The sequence below is a fragment of the Mustela putorius genome, unplaced genomic scaffold (genome assembly GCF_011764305.1).
Source record: "Mustela putorius furo isolate JIRA1106 unplaced genomic scaffold, ASM1176430v1.1 tig00000508_pilon_pilon_pilon, whole genome shotgun sequence".
In the NCBI taxonomy this organism is placed as follows: domain Eukaryota; kingdom Metazoa; phylum Chordata; class Mammalia; order Carnivora; family Mustelidae; genus Mustela; species Mustela putorius.
In genome coordinates, this window is record NW_025421402.1 from 15,619,841 (window position 1) to 15,644,902 (window position 25,062).

General features: G+C 36.9%; 1 protein-coding gene across 1 annotated transcript in view; it reads right to left on the minus strand.

Moving 5' to 3' along the window:
- The window catches only part of USH2A (usherin), a 681,643-nt gene that overhangs the window by 651,588 nt on the left and 4,993 nt on the right, over positions 1-25,062 (minus strand). The gene's annotated exons all lie outside the window — the stretch shown is intronic.

Genomic DNA, 25,062 nt, shown 5'->3' on the forward strand with positions numbered 1-25,062 from the left:
TCTCCTCTCTAATTTTATATCCATAAACTCCACAAGAGGAGGGGCTTTTTTTTTTCTTTTTTTCTTTTTTCCTCTTTTATTCATTGTTGTTCCCTCATTCCCCAGAACAGTAACTAGCAACGACTCGGTACCCTTTAAATTTCCATTACATGAATGAAACGTCCTCTAAAGCAGCTCCTGAAGGATTAATAGGAATTAGCAAAGTACACAGTGGTAAAGAATAGGAAAGAAATAAGTTTAAGGAACTAGAAAAACACAAGAAACAAGGAAATGGAGTCTTAGAAGTTACCCCAAGCCTTTCATTTATGCTGATCAAACTCCATTCTTTACATTTTTCTTCCTTTTAATGTGTTGAATCTAAAAATCACTTATCTCACTTTTCCTCAAGTATGTTCCAGTTTTTAAAATCTCTTTAAGTTGTAATGTTAAGGTTACATACATACTAAGTCAAATTATGCCTGAAAGAGGATAATAAAAATAGTGAACATTAGATTTCTGTTTATACTTTCAGGGAATACGCCAAAGCCCTGCCGAGAGATGTGAACTCACTCTTGACCCAACGTCAGGAGGCCCATCAATCAAACCCTCAACATGCGGACAGATATATAGGAAATCATTTCTGTGTACAGTCCAAAACTAAACTTCATGCCAGTACTCAATGGACATCTTAAAGATCCTGAGCAGTAATTTGTAACTTGAAATGGAGTCCCACCATATGAACAAAGTAGAGGTAATAATGCCTACTTATACTATACATAAGTTATCCCTACTAAAATTTTCAATGGAGATAGAATCATCTATGAAACAATGAATGGATTATTAATTTTACATTCTTGAAATGCATGTTTTTACATAAGTGCCACCCATCTTCTAGACTTGTGTTCTCTTATTTTGTTGTTGTTCTCTTAGTTTTTTTTTTTAGCAGCTCCAATGATAAAAAAAAAAAATAAGCAAAATTTATTAAAAATCAGTCTCATAGGGCACCTGGGTGGCTCAGTGGGTTAAGCCACTGCCTTCGGCTCAGGTCATGATCTCAGGGTCCTGGGATCGAGTCCCACATCGGGCTCTCTGCTCAGCAAGGAGTCTGCTTCCTCCTCTCTCTCTCTCTGCCTGCCTCTCTGCCTACTTGTGATCTCTCTCTGTCAAATAAATAAATAAAATCTTAAAAAAAAAAAAAACTTAAAAAAAATCAGTCTCATAAACTAAGTGAAGATGAGCCATTTTTGGACAAAGGAAAAATACGAATCTCTTTAACCTCCTTTAAATACTGTATCATGAAATCTGATGTGAATTGTTTTGTCTTTAAAAACATTCTAGAATTGATGCAAAAACAATGAATACTGTTATGCTGAAAAAAAAAACCACTAGCAAATAGGCATTCTTTTATATCAGCCCTAAAAACAAAAATAGCTATTTATGGGTCAAATGCAAAACATTCAGCAGTTTATTTTACCCACCTTGACATTAAAAAGAAAAGGGAGATGATATCCATTTCGGCAAAATAAATGTATATTTTTATTATCATCTGAAGAACCTTGTGCTACGGGATTACCAAATACAAGTAACACTCTTGAAAATAATATTCATTTTTGTCTTTTTGTAATTCATATTTATTCAGTTAAATTCTTACATATTTCTTCCCAAGGCCTTTCTCCCAAAGAAAGCAGCAGCTGTCAACAAAAATCTATAAATTTGGTGGGGCTATGTATTTAGAATAGTTCATCTCTTTTTAAAAAGCCTCGATTAGCCTTCTCCAAAGACTGGCAGACCACAGAAGCATGAGGTCCAAAATAAAGATACTGCATGGGGGGAAATATTTGCATGTTGATTTTACTTGTTAAAAAGAAAAATGAGGTTATAATTGCTTTCAGTGTATCTTTTAAAAGGGTGAATCAAGAATAAAAGTGGTGAAAAAATTAAAAGGTTAGGGTGAGAATTATGAGGCTTCTAATATCTACCATAGAAAAACTCAACTGAGTATCTGATGTCTCTCACATAACACTAGTGTCCAGGATATTTCTCTGAAGTTTTGAATCTCCTAATACCTGTAACATTTGTAGATTAAGGTAACTTCCTACCCTGCTAAGTATGAATTAGGTAGTAGTTTACCTCTACTTTCTGTAAATTTGCCTTTATGTTATAATGTTCAAATACCCAAGTTAAGTTGAGATTTTAGGACTCGAGACTTTTTTCTAGCACAGGTGGTAGGGATGAGGGGGTGCAGGATTAGCTGGGTCTTTATTTTCACTGAGATCTCAGTTCATATATTGTCACCTTGGAAAGACCTTTAATGCCCAAGCCGGCCCAAATAATCACCAAATAACTTGCTATCCTGTTACTCCCTTGTCATTCTTTGGATACTACTTTTCTATTAATGCACTTCTTGTTTATTTTTTTCACCCTCACCATCCCTCAACAAATGCCTGTGTGTGTATGCACACTCACACACACATAACGACAGATCTGACCATTTCACTGCCCTCATCCTAGCTCGAGACCCTTTTGACTCAAAGACATTTCCTTTCATGAACGTAACTTTTCCTATCCATGATTTTCCCCCATCCATGCTCTGTTTTCATCTTGGATACTCCTGTCGGGGGAGGGGGTTATAGGATCTGTCTGTGGACATGATCCTCTTCACTCTAGACTAGATCCAGTAACTTGAAGCAAGAGAAGGTATGCTGTACAACTCCTTTTCTTGGCACAGGGACTCCCTTTCATCCTGGTGGCATCAGCCTGCCTCCTTATGGTCTACGACCCACATCCTATGCTCCAAGCTGAGGTCACATGTCTCTACTCCCTGATGCCTGATGATGGGGAAGAGTGTAGGAAGCTAACCCAAGCTGTCAGTCCGAGTGCTGTTTGCCAAGTCATGTCCCTGGCAGTCTGTCAGATGTGCTTACTTATACTACCCATGACACGGTGCTCTCCTTGGCCACACACACTTGGCCTGTGTGTATTTTGGGCTGTGCTTTCTTCTGCCAGTGTAATCTCATCTGCTCTCTATTTTCATAGATTCCTAAAACAAATTTCATAATAATCATTGTCTTTTCCATACCCACGTAGTAACATTTTTGATCAGCTGCTGTTACAGTAGAGTGAGTGAAAACTGTAAATTCACTTCTCTAGCAAACAACAACAACAACAACTACAAACCAGCAAGGACCTGATCAACTAACTGCAAGAAATGAATATAGGTCCTGCCTAAGTACCTTATTCATAATGCACTCGAGATCTTCTCAAAATTTCACTTCACCATTAGGCTTTCACACTACTCGGAATCAGTGTCTAAGTCATTTATACCATTAGACCAGCTAGATGACAGCAAGTTGTCAACAGATTTCTCAAGGATTTCTCTGAGGAACTAGAGACTTACAAGGGGGAGAAAGTGTCATTCCATCTGAATCCAACCATTACACCAATTGACCTGAAAGCTAGAAAGGTTCTATTTCTCTAAGGAAAATAAAACAATTGGAAAGCTTGAGTATCCAATCAAACAAATTACATTTGCCTCCCTGGAGGACTACACCACTTCTGCTCTAACCAGAACTTAGAAGGAATATATATTTTAATGGACACGCTTAGCACAGGATATTGCAAAGGAACAGAAAACAGAATTAATAGAACATTATAGATCAATAGATAGATACAGATATAGATATATCTATACCATGAAACCATATAGACATTAAAAACTCAGTGTTATTTGAAATAACATTTTATATGAACTTAAATCCAAGCACTGTCATTTAAAAATATATATTTATGAAATTAAGGGGGAAATTGGTAAGAATTCCAGTTTTATTTTAGATTTTCATTACTGATCTGCAAGAAGAGATAGTCTGTTCATGAAACCCGGAGATGGCACTAAATTGACAGGTGTTACAAAAAGTCACTGAGAAACAACACAAAAGAAAATGTAAGAGGTCAGATATTAAGCAAGATCTGAGTATGAAATTCACTCTATTTAAATGGAAGGTCATTCCGAACACACATTTTGAGTAACATCTCTTTCCAAGTAGCTGAAAATGTGTATGTGTTACTATCACTACTTTGTGTTTACTGGGAAGCAACACTGTCCCAGACACCAGGGAGAATACAGAGTCAGAATCATAAAAAAAAAATCAGAGGTCAGAAATGTCAAATGCAGAAGAAAAAAAGTTCTAGGGAATGTGAGAGAAAGCAGTGTTTGCGTCGTTTTTCCTTGATATAAAAAGTTAAGAAAATGTGTTAGTTTGAAGGAAATTCCAGTTATCCTTTGTGCTTTAACAGGTAGAAAGGGCAGCATACAAACACATTTGTGGAAAGAAAAGGATAGCACTGAATTCATCAAGAGATAAAATAGGAAAGAAAAAAGTAAAATCACTAACTCAGCCACAGTAGTTTAACTGACGGAAGAGAGTACTAAGCCATGCAGTCGTCATTGTTGGAAAACTACAAAGTGATCGCCATCTTGGGAAAAAGAACCTTGTATAGGATAAAGAAAGAGGGTTGTACATAAGTTAGCAAAATTGTAAATGCTCATTCATCATTTTTAAATTATCTCGGGCTTTTCTTTCCATGACATTTTCCTCAATGACATCAGTCTTTACCAAACTCACCTCATTTGCTTTGTTTATATATTTATTTGTAGTAAACCTCAACCATGCAATGGATATTTTGCTGTTCTTGACACATACAAATGAATAAGGTATTTGTCATTGAAGACTCAAACTCTACCTAATGCCAAACTTACCTATAAATACCTAGTAAAATCTACCTATATGAAAAATATCATACAACCAATACATTTTTTAAAAAACAATGGTATAGATGGGCGCCTGGGTGGCTCAGTGGGTTAAGCCGCTGCCTTCGGCTCAGGTCATGATCTCAGGGTCCTGGGATCGAGTCCCGCATCGGGCTCTCTGCTTGGCAGGGAGCCTGCTTCCCTCTCTCTCTCTCTGCCTGCCTCTCTGTCTACTTGTGATTTCTCTCTGTCAAATAAATAAATAAAATCTTTAAAAAAAAAAAAAAAACAAAAAAAAATCCCAGGCGCCTGGGTGGTTTAAAGCCTCTGGGATCGTCAGGTCATAATCCCAGGGTTTTGGGATCGAGCCCCGCATCGGGCTCTCTGCTCAGTGGGGAGCCTGCTTCCTCCTCTCTCTCTCTCTCTGCCTGTCTCTCTGCCTACTTGTGATCTCTCTCTCTCTGTGAAATGGGTAAAATCTTTAAAAAAAAAAAAAAAGAATGGTATAAGCACAGGAGATAAAAGAAAAGGAGATGGAGCATTTGAGTGTTTTCTTTAATTTTTTTTTTAATAAAGGAGGTTGGATTTGTGCTGGTCACTAAAATATGTTTACAAAAGATCCGTGGGTTAAGAGGGTGAGAAGAGGTGTAAAGCAGAAGAAAGTGAGTGAAGGTAGGATGAAAAACTTGGATGAAGACCATGAAGTACATGGTATTCAGAGACTCAGAAAATAGCATGTTTAAAGCTCAGGGTACACAAAAGGACAATGAGGCTACCAACACACAGCCTAGCCAATTCTGAAGATTCTTGAAAGCTTTGCTAAGAAAAGGACAGTTCATCCTCTGGAGTATAAGCAACAGTGAGCGCACAGTTTATTTAAACAAAGGAGGTATGTCACCACATTTGTATTTTAGAAAGAAAACAATTTTCACTCTAGAGGTTGTTTTGGAGACAGAAGTAACTGAAAATACTGGAGGTGGGGAAGTGGGAAGGGAGAAGTTATAAATGGATTAAAATATACAAAGCAGAAGTTAATGAAAGCTCTTTTCCTCCTAGCTCTGACTTGCAAGCCATGTTGTAAAGAATGCTATTCAAAACTTGACTGCTTTTTATCTTTACTGCTCTTCTAATCTCTAGGTTACCAAAGAAATCCTCTCAGTTTCCTATTAACTTTGTTTTTCCTTTCGTTTTCTCCTGCTACATATTCAACTGATTAATACCTCTCATCTGTATTATTGTCCTGTCCTGTCCAATACTGGATGATACCATTCATTTACTCACTCATTCATTCAAAAAATATTTATTGGGAATTGACCACACTCAGACATGATGCCAAGACCTGAAGGGAAAAAAACAGTAAATACAGTAGAGTCCTTGACCTAAAATTCTATTGTCTAGTGGAGGACATATTACAAATACTGAGTTCCTTTGTACAAAGGAGCGAACAATACATAGTAGAGAGGGTCCAGAAGCTATACAATTTTTATGTCTATCAATGTAATAGGATACAGTTCAGAAAAAACAAAAATAAAAAATATAAATATCAGAAACACTTGTAACACTAATATCAACTTGATAAAGAACTTGCTTATAAGGAAAATGGTTAAAGACTTATCATTTGTAATACCTAAACATGTGGTTTTCCCAAGCTATAAAGTAAGAGACTAGAGTAATGACATTGCCATTTTGTCAGTCAAAACAGACTTCGGAATCCATTTTTAACAATTTAGTTTCTAGTTCCCATTTCACAATTTAGTATTAGAGAGCTGACCAGATGGAAAAAGTCCTCAACAGAGACCAAATTTTTCCACATGGAATATTCATGCAAAGTAAACTATCCAAGGCCAAAATTGTGGGATTTAGACCATTTTCTTCAGATGTTGAACGTTTTATAATTATTAGACAGGAAGATTTGGGGTATAGAAGTTGTTTTAATATAATACATAGTCTCCAGGTGGGCCAAAATGCTTTACAAATTAATGAGGTAGATATTGGCTGTGTAGTGACTTTAGTAGGCAAACACAGAATCTATTAAATACTCAATAATACCCTTTACAGATCCTCAAACGTTAAAATCTATTTTAAAGCAACACTTCCAAAATGTGTCACAGGGTCTTTAATGCCCTGTGCCACCAGAGACAGAAATAAAGGACCTTATTTTAACATTTAACCTGAAAAGACATTTTAACCCACCCGCCCTTTTTCTTCCCTTCCCCCATTATTATACCTTCTGAATTAGGTATGAGGCAAAATTCTGGTATGGGAATTCGACTCAAATATCTCATTGAATAGCATCAGGCTCTCTTGACCCTCTAACCTTCTCTTTTGTCTGAATCTCCTGAGAATCAAGCATGTCACACAGTAACTAGCTTCCCCTTGAATAGCATTATTGGAAAGGGGGGGAAGAGTCTGGACTGGCGACATCCTGCCATGAGCCAGTTACCCAGCTATTAAAGTGTAAAACAACTAGCTTCTGTAAATTTAACTCAGTGAATTTAAGTATAACCATTATTCTCTCAGAAAACACATGTGCACGCGCACATGCACTCACATACACACACACACACACCCCCAAACGAAATCAAAACAAAACAAAAAAAACCCTAGCTTTCATGTAAGGCAAGGATGTCCAAAAGGGGTCTCCAACTGGAGAAGTCCATGAAACAACTGCAGGGCAAGGAATGATACTTTTTCTACAAATGGGATTGTTTACATATTTTCCCTTCCTGGGAGCTCACTTTAAGGCAAACGCAAGGACCTCCTCCATAAGCATCTTATCATTCACGGAAAACCCACTAATTTCATGCGTTTGGCTTATGCTGCTTTTCAGTCGTTGCTGCCAGTAACCAAATAACTTTGTTTCTGTAGTTTTTCAAAAATTCATTTCCATTCTTTGTATTTTAATATTTTGACTTAAAATGGAAATTGCAAACACACAAAGGAATTAGGACTCAGAAGATGAATTTTTATTGTGAACATAGTGAACAAGAAAACCTATCACTTTTAACATAAAAGCAGCTTTCTACACATGTCATGAGGTATTTGCACAGGTCCTTGTTCTCAGTCAGACCCAAATGCAAATGCCATGTTAACAGAGAGAGAAATCAAAGAATGACATTGGAGGACAAGCCAGAGCTACAATTTATCTGCATAACACGCGACAGTCCAATGGCAACTTCTAAGCTGCTGACACCACTCCTGCCAAGGAAACTCCTGCTGCTTTTTCTGTGAGGAAATTCCTGCCTTTTGTAACTTATTATGCAAGTCTTTCCCTGCCTCCCAATAGATATTCTTCAAACAATAAAAGGGATATGGAAACTACTGTATTAAAAGGCAAATCAATTTTAATTTTAGATGGCAAATTTTCACAAACCTATGCATAATTGCAGGACCAGGATAAGCATGTGAGAATTAACCACAGAAGCAGAATAAGACAATGACCAGGAGCTAAGGGCCTCTTTCTTGAGCATCTATCTAGTGGAAGCGAAAAAGAGAGACAGGTTCTGGGATGAAACAGACCAGCTCGAAATTGAGTGCTTTCATAGAGAGTCTAGATACACCAAGTCTTCCTAGTCTACCAATGCCCGCATACATAACATTGGGACCAAATGAATAAATAAATAAAATCTTGTGAATACCCCCCAGGTGGTAAATAAATGAACATAATCCTTTACTTAGCTCCTTGTGTTTTGAATCCTAGCTATTACGTACAATACAGAGGAAAGACAAATGACTTTTTAAAGAAGTAAGCAATTCATGTGCCTATGATAAAAGTCTTGGTTCAGGTTAACCTAAGGTGCTTCTACCAACAGATCATAATTCTTCACATCCAACTATTTACATAGCATTTCTTCAAGGAATAAATTTATGAACCAGGATATTTCTAATTATAATAAAACAACTTTTGATCTTGAATCTTGTATGTAAGCAGGAGTAAAATCTTAATCTGATTTTAAGTTTTTAACCTGCTTTCTCTTCTCCACTACACACTCTCCATTAGCTTCTAAAAGAGATTTACATGCTGACAAGATTTATAGCTAATGGGACAGAAAGGAAATGCACACCTTAAATAATTGGCCTATTTTCCTCAATACAAATACTAGTCACACTCTAATGTGGAAAGTATGATATTTCTAGATGCACTGCAGTCTTGCCTGAAACTGAATTTTATTTACCAGAGAAGGGTTTTTCTATACATCCTCCCTCCAGAACCATTGGGAATGATTAAGTTTTTATTTTAAAATATAGCCAAGTATTTCTACTAATGCTCAGGTATTGGTGGACAAAATAATAGTGACTTTCATTTACATCTTGCTTCTCAACTGTCAGTACACTTACTAGCTGTCAGTAACAGAGAAAAATAAAAAATTGACTGTCAGTTTTTAAAGAGAGTAAGAAGAAGAAAGTATACCAGGAAATGTGGAGGAAGTAATTTTGAAAAATATTTTACCTACTTCAGCATGAGTTTTTCTCCTGTGTGAAATGTATAACTACATAATTTGAATTGTCTGATGTGCTAAAATTGCAGATTCTAGAAAAGATGTAAATGCATGAATGAAACATGTTTGCTTTGCAATCACTGTTCCCAAGCTAGGTTGAGGCTGATGCAAACACAGCTGCCATTCACCTCGTTAAATAAAGGGATTCCAGAGCTTTGCCGTGTTATTTGTATAGAACGGGAGACTTAGGCTCAGATTATTAGATCTATGTGGTCCTTAAATTTTCCAATCGGAATCTTAATGAATTTAGTTGAAAAGTGGAGAATGGAATAACACAATGAAGAATGAATTCACACCATAATTATAGATTTTCCCAAACAAAGCCCCCCAAGTTTTAATTATTTTCCCAACATAAACATTCATAAAAGGCAGCAAACTTCTTACTTTATACTATATTGGATTATATGTATTTTATATTTCAGTGGAAATATTATAGATATGTTACTTAAATTATACGTGCCTTTTAAAGAGCTAAATATTCCCAACATGGACACTTCTGTACTAAGCTTTGAAGAGAACTCACAGCCCTAACTAACAGAAAAATAAAGGAATAATGATATGGCAAATCAGTGTGGAGATGTTCAAGGTATCCATAATCACACACCAAATGTCCAAGATTCGAAGTTTATTAAAGATGCTAGAATTCTCCCATCATGTGGGAATTGTCCGGATATCATGTGGCCATTGCTCATCAAGGAGACCCTTTGCAATTTATCATTATTCATCTGATTTAATGAAATTAAAACTGGATGCGTGTGAGTTATTTTTATTAAAATAATGAAATGGAATCATTACAGCGTTCTGTCCAGAGATAACAAGTGGACGGACAAGAACATCAGCTGTGAATATATTTAAATATAGATTTACACATGCAGTATTAGGGAAGGTAAAAACAGGATATGAAATAAACATTAGGCATCAACTCTAAGCTCACTGTCAAGAGTACACCCAGGCTTCTAACCACAGAGTTCAGCTGAAGGTAACTATCTGTCAAATGTAATCTGTGCAAGTGAATATGCTTAAGCTGGTGCTATGAATCAACCAAAATTGCTTTGGTCTTATTGACATTCAATTGCAAGAAGTTGCAGCTCATCCAGTCCAATAGACAGTCTGACAACACCAAGAGTGCTTCCAGTGACAGAAAGCTTTAAATATAGATGCAACTATCATCAAAATACACATGGAACTAAACTTTATGATCCTTCGTAGCATCTTTTGAAATTGGTCAGTCAGTCATCAACTGGTCACAGATGCCCCCAAGATCTCATCTCATTGCTCTAACAGCTGCCAGTTTGCTCAGTTAACAAACCATTATTAATCTTTAAAAAAAATGAATGAATATAGATTTGATTGACAGGTGAAGTCCTCCTGGATTAGTATAAGAGTTTCTGTTGCATTGTGCTTAACCCCACCTCTTCACTTCGCAGATCTACCTTTTATCTCTTCTACCATTTGAGACTTGCCCCCAATACATCTTAATAAATAATAACTGGGCATGCATGAAGAAATCCAGAGGGTCAATTTTAGACAATGCCTTGCAGATCTTTTTTGACATGTATTGAGTTTGCATAAGCACTGCATTATACCAACAAGAGAACTAAGGTGAGGGAGGTTAACTGGCTTGCGTAGAGTTGTTTCCCCCCTGGGCACCGTGACCTCTCAAGCAGATTCTGTGGTGCCCATCTGCTTTTGCTCCAGGTCTTCATCCTACACTGAACAAACTTTCTATCTTCTTTTTCTGTCTGTGCGTATTGTCAACCAAGAAAAATGTGTTGAGCTTCAAACTGCTTGTGACACTCTACTCACCTCTATTAAATATCCTCAATCATTCTGTGCCTCAATTGCCTTATCTGTACCTTCTTCATTGAGTAGTTCATACAAAGATACATTAAAACCTTTGACTTAGCAAGAACCAATGGCCATAGATGGGTGGATTGGAAATTTTCAATTTTTTAAATGTTATTTAATTACTGTTCTGTCCCTCAAAGAGCTTATAGTCTAAGAGAAAATGCACTGATAAGGACACGTCTTTGTGAGATATAAGGACAAGTGTATAACTTTCAACATTATATATGTGTGTGTGTGTGTGTGTGTGTGTGTGTAATCTGTATAATCTATCTATCCATATAAATCTATCCAGAATGTAACAGCTTCCTGAACTCTCATGCTAGCTCTTTTCTCTAGCAACCTGCTTCTTCTCTTGAGGAATCTCTACAACTTCCCTCAAGACCTGCCTTGAACTATGAAGTTACATGAAAATAAGTTGTGATACAATGTTCACTTAAAAGAAAAAAAGGAAAAAAAGGTTAGAGAAAATTAGTATTATAGCAAAATTATTGGAGGGCTTTGGTTGGGTTTGTCTTTTTTCTTACTTACTTTCTAAGTATTCTAAAAATGTGAGTTGTGTAACTTTTATGATTTTTCAAATCTCATTTTATTCAAAAATGATCTTCTGAAAATGTCGACCCCACTTCACAATTTCTATTCTCCTTCTTGAGGATAGATGGCATGAAATCACTGTCTTTAGTAACATCAGGACCTCTTAGAAAGTATTGTATACATAGTAGACATTTAGGTTCTTTTATACTCATGAAGGTAAAATGCTTTAAGCAAGAGGATTTGACTGTTTACCAGTCAGATGGCCATAGGGGTTCTTTGCAACCTATTACATATAGTAACAGAAGACATATTTGCCAATCCTGACTTCAACACATGGTCTTTCATAAAACATCCTGTGGACTTGCTCTAAGTAAGACTACTGTGTCACCAAAGAATATTGTGTCACAAAAAACTCTCCTGCATATGGTAAAAAACAAACTTCCCCGACAACCTTATTTTCATAATTAAAAAAAAAATCTTCCAGAAAATATTTACTTGATAATCAATTTATAAAAATACTAAAATGAATATATAAAACAAAGGTGAGAATTTAATAAGAATTCAGTAAGGTTCATAAGCCAAACAACCTTCATTCTATGGGCTGACAGAACACACTAAATAGGATTTAACATCTAAAAGTTTATTTTTTTCTAGGTGTTTTAAAACACTGCTTATTTCTCACATGGCTTTTTGTTTATTTTTGGTCAAAAAACTTATCAACTTTGATGTTTTTATTTTCTTACATGGAATATGGCAGTCAGACATGTTATTAATAGATTAATGTTTATAAAACATTGAAAATTAAAAAGGCATAATGCAGGTCTTCTGGTTCTGACAAAGATGGAATAAGCCAACTTCAGTCTATCTCTTCCTGCCAATGATAGCTACAAACTCTGAATAAAATTTAAAAAAAAAAAAAAAACTACCTGAGTGTTCCAGAAAACAAAGCAAACAGACTGTTCAAGGAAGTCAAAACCTGGATAATTAAAAACTTCTGATCTGTAAAAGATCTTGTTGAAAGAATGAGAAGACAAGCTACAGACTGGAGGAATATTTGCAAAACAAATAACTAAAAAAGGGTTTGCATGCAGAATACATAAAAGGCCACCGAAGCCAGTATTTTTAAATGGAAAGATTTGAACAAATACTTCACCATAGAGATACATGGAAGACAAATAACATGCAGGAGAACTTCAGTGTTATCGATAATCAGGAAAATGCAAATCAAAACAACAGTAAGATAACAATAAGTATCTATCAGAAAAATGGCTAAGATAAATGGATGGATAGATAAGATAAAGAAAGGAAAGAAAAAGAGAGAGAGAGAGGTCTTGCAGATCATGAATGAAAATCTGAAACAAACTGGAATTCTTACCAATTCCTTCCTTCCTTCCTTCCTTCCTCATATCAAGTAAGTGCTGGCTAGGCTGCAAAGCAACTGTAATCTTACATTTTGCTGGTGGGAAAGCAAAATGATACAAAAATTTTGGAGAAAAATTTGGCAATTTCTGATAAATCTAAACATTCACACACTACACAAGCCAGTGATTTTGCTCCTAGATCCTTACTCAGAAAACAAATCAGCGGTTGACAGTGCAGGGGAGTGGGAGAGGGTCAGTGACTGTAAAAGAATAACACAAAGGAGCATTTCGAGGTTGCAGAACTCTGTTATCCACTGACCGCATGTATCTAGTATGGAGACGTCAAGGATGCTGCTAAACATCCTACAATGCCCAGAAACCCCCTACAAAAGAGAACTGTCCAAAATGTCAGTAGTGCTGATTGAGAAATCCTTCCCCAAAGCAACTAACCTCTTCAAGAATGTGACATATAGGGGTGCCTGGTTGGCTCAGTCCGTTAAGCATCTACCTTTGGCTCAGGTCATGATCCCTGGACCGAGACCTGTGTTGGGAGGGAGGCTGCTTCTCCCTCTCCCTCTGCCTGCTGCTCCCCCTGCATGTGCTCTCTCTAGTAAATAAAATCTTCCAAAAAAAAAAAAAAAAGTAACATATACTAATAAAAATGTGAATACAAACAAAATCCAAACTTGGGGTAATTTCTAGGTAATTTTCACTTCTTCAGTTTTCAACCCCTTCACAGCTATATACATATATGCTAGTGGTATATTTCAGTATCAAGCGGCAGTAACTTTATTTTCACTGGCACTTGTTATACAAACACATAAGATTGAATCAGTTTAAGAAATATATCAAAAGTGTGTAATGCAAAGACATGTGATGTGACTCAGGGAAACAGAAAGCCATGCAGAACTGAGAGTGCAGGCAAACGTTGAATCAAAACCTTCCTGTATAGGGACCCAGTTCTGGCTTTTAGTATTGGGCTCAACAAGCAAACCTAATTCTTCTTGTTTATGCTAAATCCAAAATTCCACATGAATTTTTTACAATCCTATATGAAATAACCCCCAAAATGTGTATTTCACTGTATACATTTTCCATGGAAGCATCCACTGTACATTCATAAAATAAGTCACCTATCATTAATGCTCATTTACGCAAGTGTCAATGATTTAGGACAGTATATCTAATAGGCTGCAACAAAAATTAACAACAGCTCATAATTATAGATGCTAATTTGGATAAGCTCTCACTAATTAATAGAAGAGTTTATCCTTGGTATTTATTTTAACCATGATCAAGCATTGCTTATTATTTTAATCACTACATGAACCATTTACACATGGTACAAATGAACATCAAACTACTTATAATAACACAAGAAACTCCTGGTCATGAGATCTGCAAATAATGATAATCATTTTGCATCCTAATGACTACTTTCCCCTATTCACAAATCAAATAGACACCAAGGTGATGGCAATTATAACACAGAAAGAGAAGTCTTGAGGACTTGTAAGCAGCTTTTCCACATCTATAGTTGATTCAAAAAGACATACCTGGGTCAAAATTAATTGAAATAAAGTAGAAAAGAAGTACAAATTGTGTTACTTCCCCCTAGCTCCATCTCCTATTTTCTACAAAACTTTAGCAATTTCTCTTCCCCCTGAAATATTCGGTCAGGTAAATTAGCTGAAATGTTGATGCGTTGAAGCCAAGTTAAATGTTGCCCTTGCATCACACCTATATTTCTAATTGAGAATTAATCTTCTACTTGCCCACATGAAAGGGATGGCTCTCTGCCAGCAGCTGGAGTCACAGTAATCGCAGGCAATAAAGGACACACCTTGTTGGCCTAAGTGGTTATTTTACATATATCCAGTCCATATTTGGTTCAGAAGCAATTTCAACTCTATCTTTTAACGGCAGTTTTGACCCAAATAGTTGCCGAAAAATTTTACAAGAATCTGCGACATTCATGTACAGGTTTCTCATCAGCACTTAACAATTAGCCTGCTCATCTGAACACTGCTGCAATTTATGTCAGATTTTTGCTTGTAAACACAACCATGTCTAGCTTTGTCAGAACTGACTCGGCAATATCTGGCCAGTATATCTTCTCCCTCTTTTTCTTTCCTGTATCCAATTCATTTTACAAAAGCTTCTTTCTTATTTCTCATCATTTTAGCCGGTGTGTTTTAAATATAATGAAGTTTATAACCACAGGCTTTAAAAAATGGTGGGGAAGGTCCTACTGAAAACACTGTGACTTCTGATTCTGACAGAGATGGAGTTGCCCTATTCCACCCAGGCGCTCTCTCTATAATTAAAAAACTGTGGGCATAACACAACAAACGAGAAGAAGACAACTCTTCAAGGTGGGAAGAAGGTGGAAACACCTTAGGGACCTCAGGGTTCAACAACATGACGGTAAATCCTCAAGGTTTTCTTATTACTAGCCATATATCTTAGGCAGAACATTCGAGAAGCATCTATCCTAGAACCCTCAACAGGCACCGATAAAACAAGTTCCAAGAAAAATCTGCTTCTCCAAGATAAAGGGCCAGGAAAGTGTTGGAATGAAAAAGCGAGCCCTTTCTGGCAATATCTGCCCTACTGTAGCCAAACACCAAGGAAAAGCTTTTCCTCCTCCTCCCCTCTCTCCCTCCCCTACTCCCTCCCCTCTCCCCTTCCCTCAGGGTTCCCACAGAGCTCCTCAGGGGGCTAACCTTCCGTCCCACCCTCCCACTCAGCAGAAGTGAGCCGCCATACTCTGATTCCCCCACACAGCGGGAATCTCCCAGTCCTCCTGGCAAAATTGGGCAATCTTCCAACTCCTGGGCATGGTGGTGCTGGCAAACCAAACAAGGAGCTGATCTTTCACTCTCCACTTGGTCGAAGCAGGGACCTCTTCAGTTTAACTGTCAGGGTCATTTTAATGGAACTGAGTAAAGAGCTTGTTTCCTATCCCCTGCTCCATGGGGGGAGGTAGTATTCTGACTCTACATCCATAGTAGTATTGTCAGGGTGAACAGAGCTGATCTGCCATTTCCATCTGGCTAAAGGAGGCTGTACCCCAACTCTTCACCGGCCCCGCAGGATGCTGATCCTCCCCCTGCACCCCCAATGTGATGGCAACAAGAGACAGGAGGTGGTCCAGGACAGGGCCAATCAGCACTCCACTTCCTCCCACTCTTGTCAGGACCCATCAAGAGCTGGATCGTCATGCTTGCCCAGCATCAATAAGACTGAACAAGGATGTGCCTCGGGGCTGTTCAGGACTTTATTTTCCCCAATCGTTGGTGTCAGAGGCGTCTGGTTGAGAGTTGAACCTCTGACCCACTTCACAGAAAAGAGAATGAATGCGGCGTTCTGTATCAGGGCTGGTCTACACTCTGGTCCCCACCCACTTCCATCAAGGTAGCAGGAACTGGTGCGGAGCTGAGCCTCTGTCCCCACTGGTATTAGTGAGGTTGAAGTATGTGGTAGGAGGTAGGGTTATTTCACTTCCTTGTGAATTGGACCCTGTGGGATGCTGAGCCTCCATTTACATCCACTGAACATCCACTCCTCTCTTCCTTCCCTTGGTGTCAACAGGGACCAGCAGGAAGCTCAGCGTCCACTCCCACCCCACCCCAAAGTGGTGTGAGTCAGTGATGTGCTTCCCCCTCCCTGGGGGAAGTGGGGCTCAGTGGGCATTTCAGAATACATCACCACTCAGAAGCCACAGTGTGGTCCCCATAGGAGGCTCACGTTCCCTGGGAAGGTATTTTAGGGGAAGCTAAAAATTCAACCCCACTCATCAGCAACCACCCAATGGGAGACAATGCTCCATATGTTTAGGGTGGTGATGGCAAGGACAAAGGGAAGCAAGTACATCCACCTGTTATTAGAAAGGAAGCCAACTCCTCTCTCTAAATTCCTTAGTGCCAACACCCCCAAAATGGCTACATGGGGCAGATGTGGTCCAATTAGAATAATAAAAGGGATTTGCATCCCAGAAAGCAATCGACTTAAAGTTACCTACTATGTCCAAATCTAAACTTTCTTGGTCAGGCTCTAACACAGTGAAATTGACATAGGCTGAGTTTCCTCCCCAGGCCCCTGGGCTCTCCCCCATCCCCAACCTTCCCACTGCAACACAAATGCCTTCTTTCACTTACCCTTATTTTTTTTTTCATTCTTTCCGCCCTCCCCAGATGAAGAAGCATGAACACTAAGCATAAACAAAATGGATCCAACTATTTTTCTACCTCTAGAATATGCAACTCAATTTACTTAAGGGTTATTTCACATAATTTTTGGAAAGCCGAATGAGATCACTTTTTCTGATGTAAGCACTTATGATATACAACTATATAATATAATGTGGGTGATTATATAAATAATTTATAAATATCAGTATTTTTTTCACTGCTGTAGTTAATTAGAAGATTAAAAAACCTATTAAAGCCTTTCCATTCTTGGAAAAGTTCTCTTAATTTGTTTTAATTTTAACTATTCTTTTTTTGGCTTACAGATATCTAAACTGGTATCTTGAACATATGCCTTTATAATGTATCCAGAGCAATGCAGCTGCTTGGAACACTTGAATGTTATATCTGAGAGAGAAATACCAAGGGAAACAGTATGGGGAAATAAAACTATTAAAATCCATGTTTAAATAAAGTCATATTCTCCATTCCATTACCAAGTGATACATACCATAGGCCAAATTCTGCCCTAGGTTATATGCACACTGTTCTTTCTGACTTTAGTGGTAATTGTTCATGTATAACTGAAGGCATCAGTTAGCCCTGTGGGCACAAGAATGCCTGTCCTCAAAAAAAAAAAAAAAAAAAAAAAAAAAAAAAGAAAAAGCCAAATTATCCGTCTTATTATATTTGGCTTTTAGATGAAAATGATATAATATAAATGACAATTCCATTAAATAATATAGGTTTTAAAAAGCACTACCGTCAAATTTTGACCACTGCAAATTTTACAGAATTACCATAGTGGCATTTTCAAGACTAGAGATTGTTGAATACAAATAAGTAGACACTGAAAAAGACTCTTCTTTTTATAGCACTTTTCAGTTTTAGTAGCATGTGTAATAAATGTGTACTATAATATTTGTATATATTTTCCTTTTGTATTTTATAGCTATTGGCTATACATTATGGTTATTGATGGTACTGGCTGATAATCAACCATTTTCAAGCAATTTTCAAGCAAGAAAAATGGGTACCTTCTTCAAATACCATTTTCTAAGTTTAAACACTTATTTCCTCATGGCTTGCTTTAGAACTTGATTGGAGGTCTTTCCATAGGAAAGGTCTTACTGAACTTAAATTTTTGCTGCGAAATATTAGATTGATAACATTCAGATTTATACAAGGTAAACATTATAATATGTTATGTGATGATTTTCTGCTTATATTAGCTAAACTTTTTGTGTATGTGTGTGTATATATATGCATTGTTTATATACTAATGGCTTATAGCCAGTACCAAATAGACTGGATTAGGAACAGGTGGGGAAAAAAATGGGTTGCTTGTCAGGAGGAAAAAAAAAAACCAAACTCTATATCTCTATGTAAACCTCTAAGCTATTGTTGTTGTTGTTTTTTTCCAGCCTTTTGTATTTAAGACATGATGTATTTCTTTCTAAGAAACTCAGACCCCCACTCTTACTGAAACCTTTTGCTATTTTCACCTTCCAGGCCTTGTTCCCATTTTGATTTACCCAATTTTTCCTCTTCTTGCCCACCTACTTAAATCCTATCTAGCTTCAAGAATTAATTCACATCTTAACCTTCTTTTTCATATTTCCTGACATACCTGAATAGAAGATGACCATTTCCTGTCTGGAATTCAGATTATCTTACTTTGTTACCCACGTTAACCCATAGAGGAAAGAAGAGAAGAGATAGTGGTTGGCCTTCATGCAGACCAATCATTGATTGTAGGCATCGGAATATTTTTTCAAGTCTCCATGACATTAATGATTTCTACAGTTGAGAATTATTGCCCTGAGCCGAATTCTAGTTCATATGTGCTAAGTATCAAAAATCTGATTCTCAGGCACCTGGGTGGCTCAGATGGTTAGGCATCATGATCTCCAGGTCCTGGATCTAGCCCCACATCAGGCTCCTAGCCAGCTCAGCGGGGAGTCTGCTTCTCCCTCTCCCTCTGACTCCCCCCAGCTTATGTGCTCTGTCAAATGAATAAATAAAATATTTTTTTTAATCTGATTCTCTTACTAGTGTTTATATTTAAGCAAATGAAACTTACCCATACACTTGTTCAAGCCAGGAACATGGGATTTATCACAACCCTCTTCCCTTAACCTCCAATTTCTTTCATTGGCAAGTCCTTTGTTTTAAATTCCCAAAGAGCTCTCAAACCTGACCACTTCTCTACATATCTTCTATCATCTCTATAGCTCAAAGTATACTTGTATATATCACTGGGGAACATGAGCTCAACCTAACAACCCTGTAATCTTGTCCTCATGCAAACCATTCTCCTTTACTGAACCAAAGGGGTTTTTATGAAAAGATCATCTGCTTAGGTCAAATATTTTTCCCTGCTTCTCCTTCTTTCCCCATTACCTGTACCCTACCTAAAACATTTCAGTAGAGTCCCACTGAAAACATTTTAACATGATCAACAATGTTCTTTAAAATACAGCCTCTTCCAACCCCTCCGGCTTATTGCACATGCTGTTCCCGTTTGCTGCCCCCTACCCACACTGGTCTTTTAATTTCTCCCATGCAATATACTCTCTTTTACAAAAGGATGTTTGTGCTACTTACTATGCATGTATAGAATGTCTTTCTCCCCTCTCTTTACCTAGTTGAATTCTATGCATTCTACTGTACACATTTTGTTATCAACCAAATTGAGTTGCCCACAATCTTAATCCCCAGCGCTTACAAATAGGACCTCAACTGGAAATAGGGTTTTCCCAGATGCAATCAGTTAAAATGAAGTCATACTGAATTAGGGTGGGTCCTAATCCAATATAACCATGTCTTTATAAGGCGAGAAGACAATGACACACAAGGGGAGAAGATAGCCATGTGACAGTGGAGGCAGAGGAGACAAGGAAGGCTACTCCTCTACAGTTTTCAGAAGGAGAGAGAGCATGGTCTTGTGGACACTGTGATTTCACATTTCTAGCTTCAAGAACTGTGTACGAATAAATTTCTGTTGTTTTAAGCTACCCCGTTGGTGACTTTTTTTTTAGGGCAGGCCTGGAAAACTAATACACATGTCTAATGTAATTTCTTTAAGTAAGCGTTCCTTGACTTTAGTGATTTGATCAAACTGTCCTTCATATGATCCCACAGCACATATCACAGTTATAATTTTGCTTTCATTGGTGGGATTCTTTGTCTTTTTCTCCTAATAGACTGTAAGCTCCATCATAACAGATTATAAAGTGGTTTATCAGACATTACTGTCTTTACACGTCACATTTATGGTGTAAACTAAATAGGCTGGGTTTATCTTTGTTCCATATTTGTCATTGGTATCCAACATTTCAAGGAATTACATGATTTTCCTGAAGGTTGCACAATTTAAGTAAAATGTCAAAATTTAAAGCCACACCTTCCTACCAAATATTGGAAGTCACATGCAAAAACACAGAGAGAATAATTTTTACTTGGGTGGTTTTACCTCTCTCAATCATCAAGTGGGAAGAATCCTCCTCTGTTTTTACTGTATCATAACATGCCTTGGTTCTCTACATCATGGATCCAGTGATCAGGATGGGGTAAATAGGATATTCTTTCTTTAACCCACTGTAGTTGTTCCGTTCCTGATTGTCGTGAACCAGAGATATACTCAGCAGAACTTTATATAAAATTCCACACTGTTGTGCACTTAAACCATTTGTCTCAATGAGGAGATAATTGTAAAATACACTGATTTTAATTATTTGTACAAATCATGCCAATATGGGAAGCATTACAAATACTTACATTAAAAAATTTACAAACAGAAAAATATTTACTTTATAGCTATGTCTTCAGTTCTTGTTTTTTGGGGTAAGTGGATTCAAATAACTTTATTCCTCAAATCATCATAGTGACCTAGGTCCATGGCAATTATTATTATTATTATTATTATTATTATTTGCTAAAGGTCAGAAAAACTGGAGACTATAAATCTAGGCTGTAAATCTGACCTAACCTACCTAAGGCTCATTTTCCTCATCTGTGAAATGGAGATAAGCTGATGACACATAACTATTATAAGCATTTGAAATTTAAACATATACCGTGTTTAATACAGTCTGCATAATCAGAGCTCAGTAATGGCAGCTACTATTAACAGCATTTTAAACTAATTCTGAAATATAATTTGATAAATTCTATTGGTATTAGTTTTTGATGACTAAACCTAGTCAACTAATTCAGGAGACATTCAGCAGCTGGAGACAAACAGAAGGCTTTGCACAAATAGCAGTATTTGACCCTCGCACCCACACATATCAATAGTTACAGTTTAAAGCAATGGGAATTATTAAACAATATGGATTGGGATTCTCCTGGAGTGAGGGTTGAGGTGGTGTCCCCGTGAAAATCCCAGCACACAGAGCTTTATGGACAGAAGGAGGAAGCTTCCATCAGCTTGCATGGACATTCTATATTCCTTCAGTCAACAGAGATATGGAATACTTTTATAAAGTACACACACGGGCACATACCCCAGAGATTAATTGAGAGCCTTGGTTTATCTATTCCAGCAAGAGTTGGCTAAATTGCATTTTCTTTTGCTCCAGAACTATCAATAGTTTCCCTTTTTCAGATTGAATACATAAATCAAAAGAACATATTTCATGAACAAACTGTGATTATAAAACCCCTATTCTTCACCTATTGATTCCTAAAACTTGATTTACCATGCATTCTCTCCTTCATTGCATTAGATTAGAACTGCTCTTTTTTACCTCACCGTGGCTAGAACCGTCTTTGGCTCTTGAACTGTCAGTGTATCCAGGAGCCTTTGAAAGATCATAGAAAATGCATGCAAGCCCACTGCTGAACCATGTCTTGCTTGCATGTTTGTACTACTTCATCAGTTGCAAATTATAAATTGTTTTACCATACTTTAACATAATTACTACAAGGGTTACTATACTAATGATTCTTACCAGCTCTTGGTCCTATAAAATGTGTACAACTCCTTAAGGGAAGCCAGTTATTCCATAAGAAAGTCTGAACTTTGACTTGTAAATGATAGGCAGTTAAATGTGAAAAAGCTTCCTTGTCATTCTACCTCCTAACCCATAACAAACTGCTAAAGTAAAACTCTTTTATGTATTTCAAACTCTTTTTAAGAAAAAAAAAAATCAAAAGAGATCTCTTAAAACAACCAAAAACCACGTGCTGATTTGATATGAAAACCAAGCTTTAAAAAATCTGCTAATGTTATCAGTGTTCCCCATTTGATAATAAAAAGTCTGAATTGATTTTTTCCAGTTTTAGTATAAAAAATATGACATAACGAATTTCAGCTTGATGTAATTTGAAATAGCCAATATATTAAATCCCAAAGTGAAATTTAAATTGGCAATCGTGTCAGATTCAAGTCCCTGAATGAATATTAATTTAAAAACTAATCATTTTCCAACAGGTTGAAGCTTCAAAATGCTAGTTCTTGAATAAAAGCTGTTAGATCCATTACTATAACATCAGGCATCTATTGTTTAAGAAACTAGACCTTCAGTGTTTCGTATGTCTGACTCTTCTTGGCATCATTTTTGCTTAGGGATTTAATTATTTAAAACTCATTTCTTTTTTTGGAATTTGGGAAATGAAAATTCTGATTTTACTGATGGAAAGCTGGTATGGAGTGAACTGTCTGAGGTAAGGGGTAAGGTCAGACCTGTTAATTAATTTTATGTTACTGGCCCTTTGTAAGTTAATTTCTGGTTTCTGAGCCAATTTTATGAGTAAAGGTGTATGTTTTATTTTTACACATATATGCATACACACACACACATGCACACTCCATATAAATGCATTCATTTGTGGTCATATTAGAAGATGAGTAAAAATATGCATATATTTTAATTAGGCTTGCAATTTGAAATGAGACTAAACCAGATTATCAGTTATGTGTTCTATCCCATGCCCAGCATGATGGAAGTCTCTAATCCCCAATTCAAACAAAATTTGGATGTATGATATAATAATGCAACAGTAAGTTGCCTTTAATATAAAAATATACTCTTTGCAGTTATACTGTGAAAGAATTACAAGTTGCACTTGTCCCCATCCTGGCCATAAAAATCTGCCAAAAAAATGTTTCTCTCTGAACACCAGACAGCATGGGGAAACAGGAAATTGCACAAGCCTAATGGTCAGCTCACAGAGCTGGCTCCATCACTTACATCTAGACAAACCTACAAAACTCAGGTGACTTCTAAACTTCAACTGTGCCTCCCCTCCACACTCCACTTATTTTTTTATGTGAATTCAGAAGGAATTCAAGGAGGCTTCCTTTTGTCACCTAGTCCAAACCTCTTTTTACATAAGGAAGGAAGGAAGGAAACTAAGTCAAATGGTTTTGCTAAGACTACAGAGAAGAATTACCTGAATAAATTATCCCTACATCTGATTTCTTGTCCTCCCCACTACTTTACAGCAACCTTTAAAGAAAGAGCACATTCCTTTTAAAACATCTATAAAATGAATTATTATAAATTTCATAGTATCTTCAATGAGTTCAGACTGGTGTCCAATTTAAAGAAACCCTAGGCAGATCTCCAATCGAGAATAAATAATCACTAATTTTCCTTTGAATGAATCCAGATTCTCATAACGCTGGGTTGTCCCCCAATGCACCAAGTAATGCCAGGCGAACAAATGACGGATCTGTAGGGTAGGCCTAATGTTTTAGGACTGTTCTGTCGTTTTAACTTACAATGTGGAACGGGGGAAAACTTATGTAAAAATAAATTTTAAAAAGTAGTACACAGATTGGAAAGGACAAGTTTTCTCTTGATAGTCCAACAGATATGAAATAAAGCAGCCTCATTAAATCATAAGTACTTTAACCTTTTCTTGAAAGAAGGGAAAGATTTAAAGATTTATAAAGAAATTTTTGCCTAAACTAGGAAATGACTCATATTTGACATGTATTGAAATGATAATGCTGATTTCAATAGGCACTCTAAGAGCACTTTACTCCCAGGAGAGTAATTCAGTCATGGTTACCTTTTCACATTTGGATTTTAAACTTTCTTTTGTAAAGCTTTTAAATGTACTACTGCCTGCCAAAACATGGCACAGTTTCACAGATAAAGCAAAATAAAGAGAAGTAAAAAATATTTTTTATCATTGTTGATGCAAAAATATGCAACAAACATTATCTATATGATATCTTCTGCTGATTCCTTTTCCTCAACAGTTTCTATTTCCATATTTTTTAACATTATAACCTAACTGGGCCCCACTGGTCAGCGGGTGGGATCGACAATGTCAAGATACAGAACATATGAGTCCCCTATCTCTAACTCCAGGGAAATGAGAGGTAAGCACAACCAGATGGAATCCATCGTGTGCTAAACATGGCCTTAACACCAGGCATGACTTAACCTCCTTTCAAACCTAGTGCTATGGAAATACCACTTACTGTCAATTGCATTTGATAAACTCAAATCCTAAGTAAAAGCTGAGTAGATAAGGCAAAACACACTGATCAGATATTCCTCTGTCAATACCTTCCTATAGAAATCAAGCATTGTTACCTCTCTGCATTCATATTTCAAATTTTCTCCCTAAGGCTTTAAATGTACTACTATGCCAAGATGCGGTGGAATTTCAGTTACAATCAGGCAAAACAAGGATATGTACGAAGTGTATTGAAATCCTCAAGAATGATATCTGTGCTAAAATAAACTTTAAAACCTAGATAACAATTCTCAAGGCCCTTGAAGGAAGTCTACTTCTAACCTGCTTTAGGTTGCAAGAACAATGTGAGACATCAAAGATTATTGCCATAATAAGAATGAGGGCACAACAGTCCTTTAGTATGAAGGGGGTTTGCATGAACCACTCTTCAGCCACCCCTCTGAGCTCATGGGGTGGGGACTGCTGTA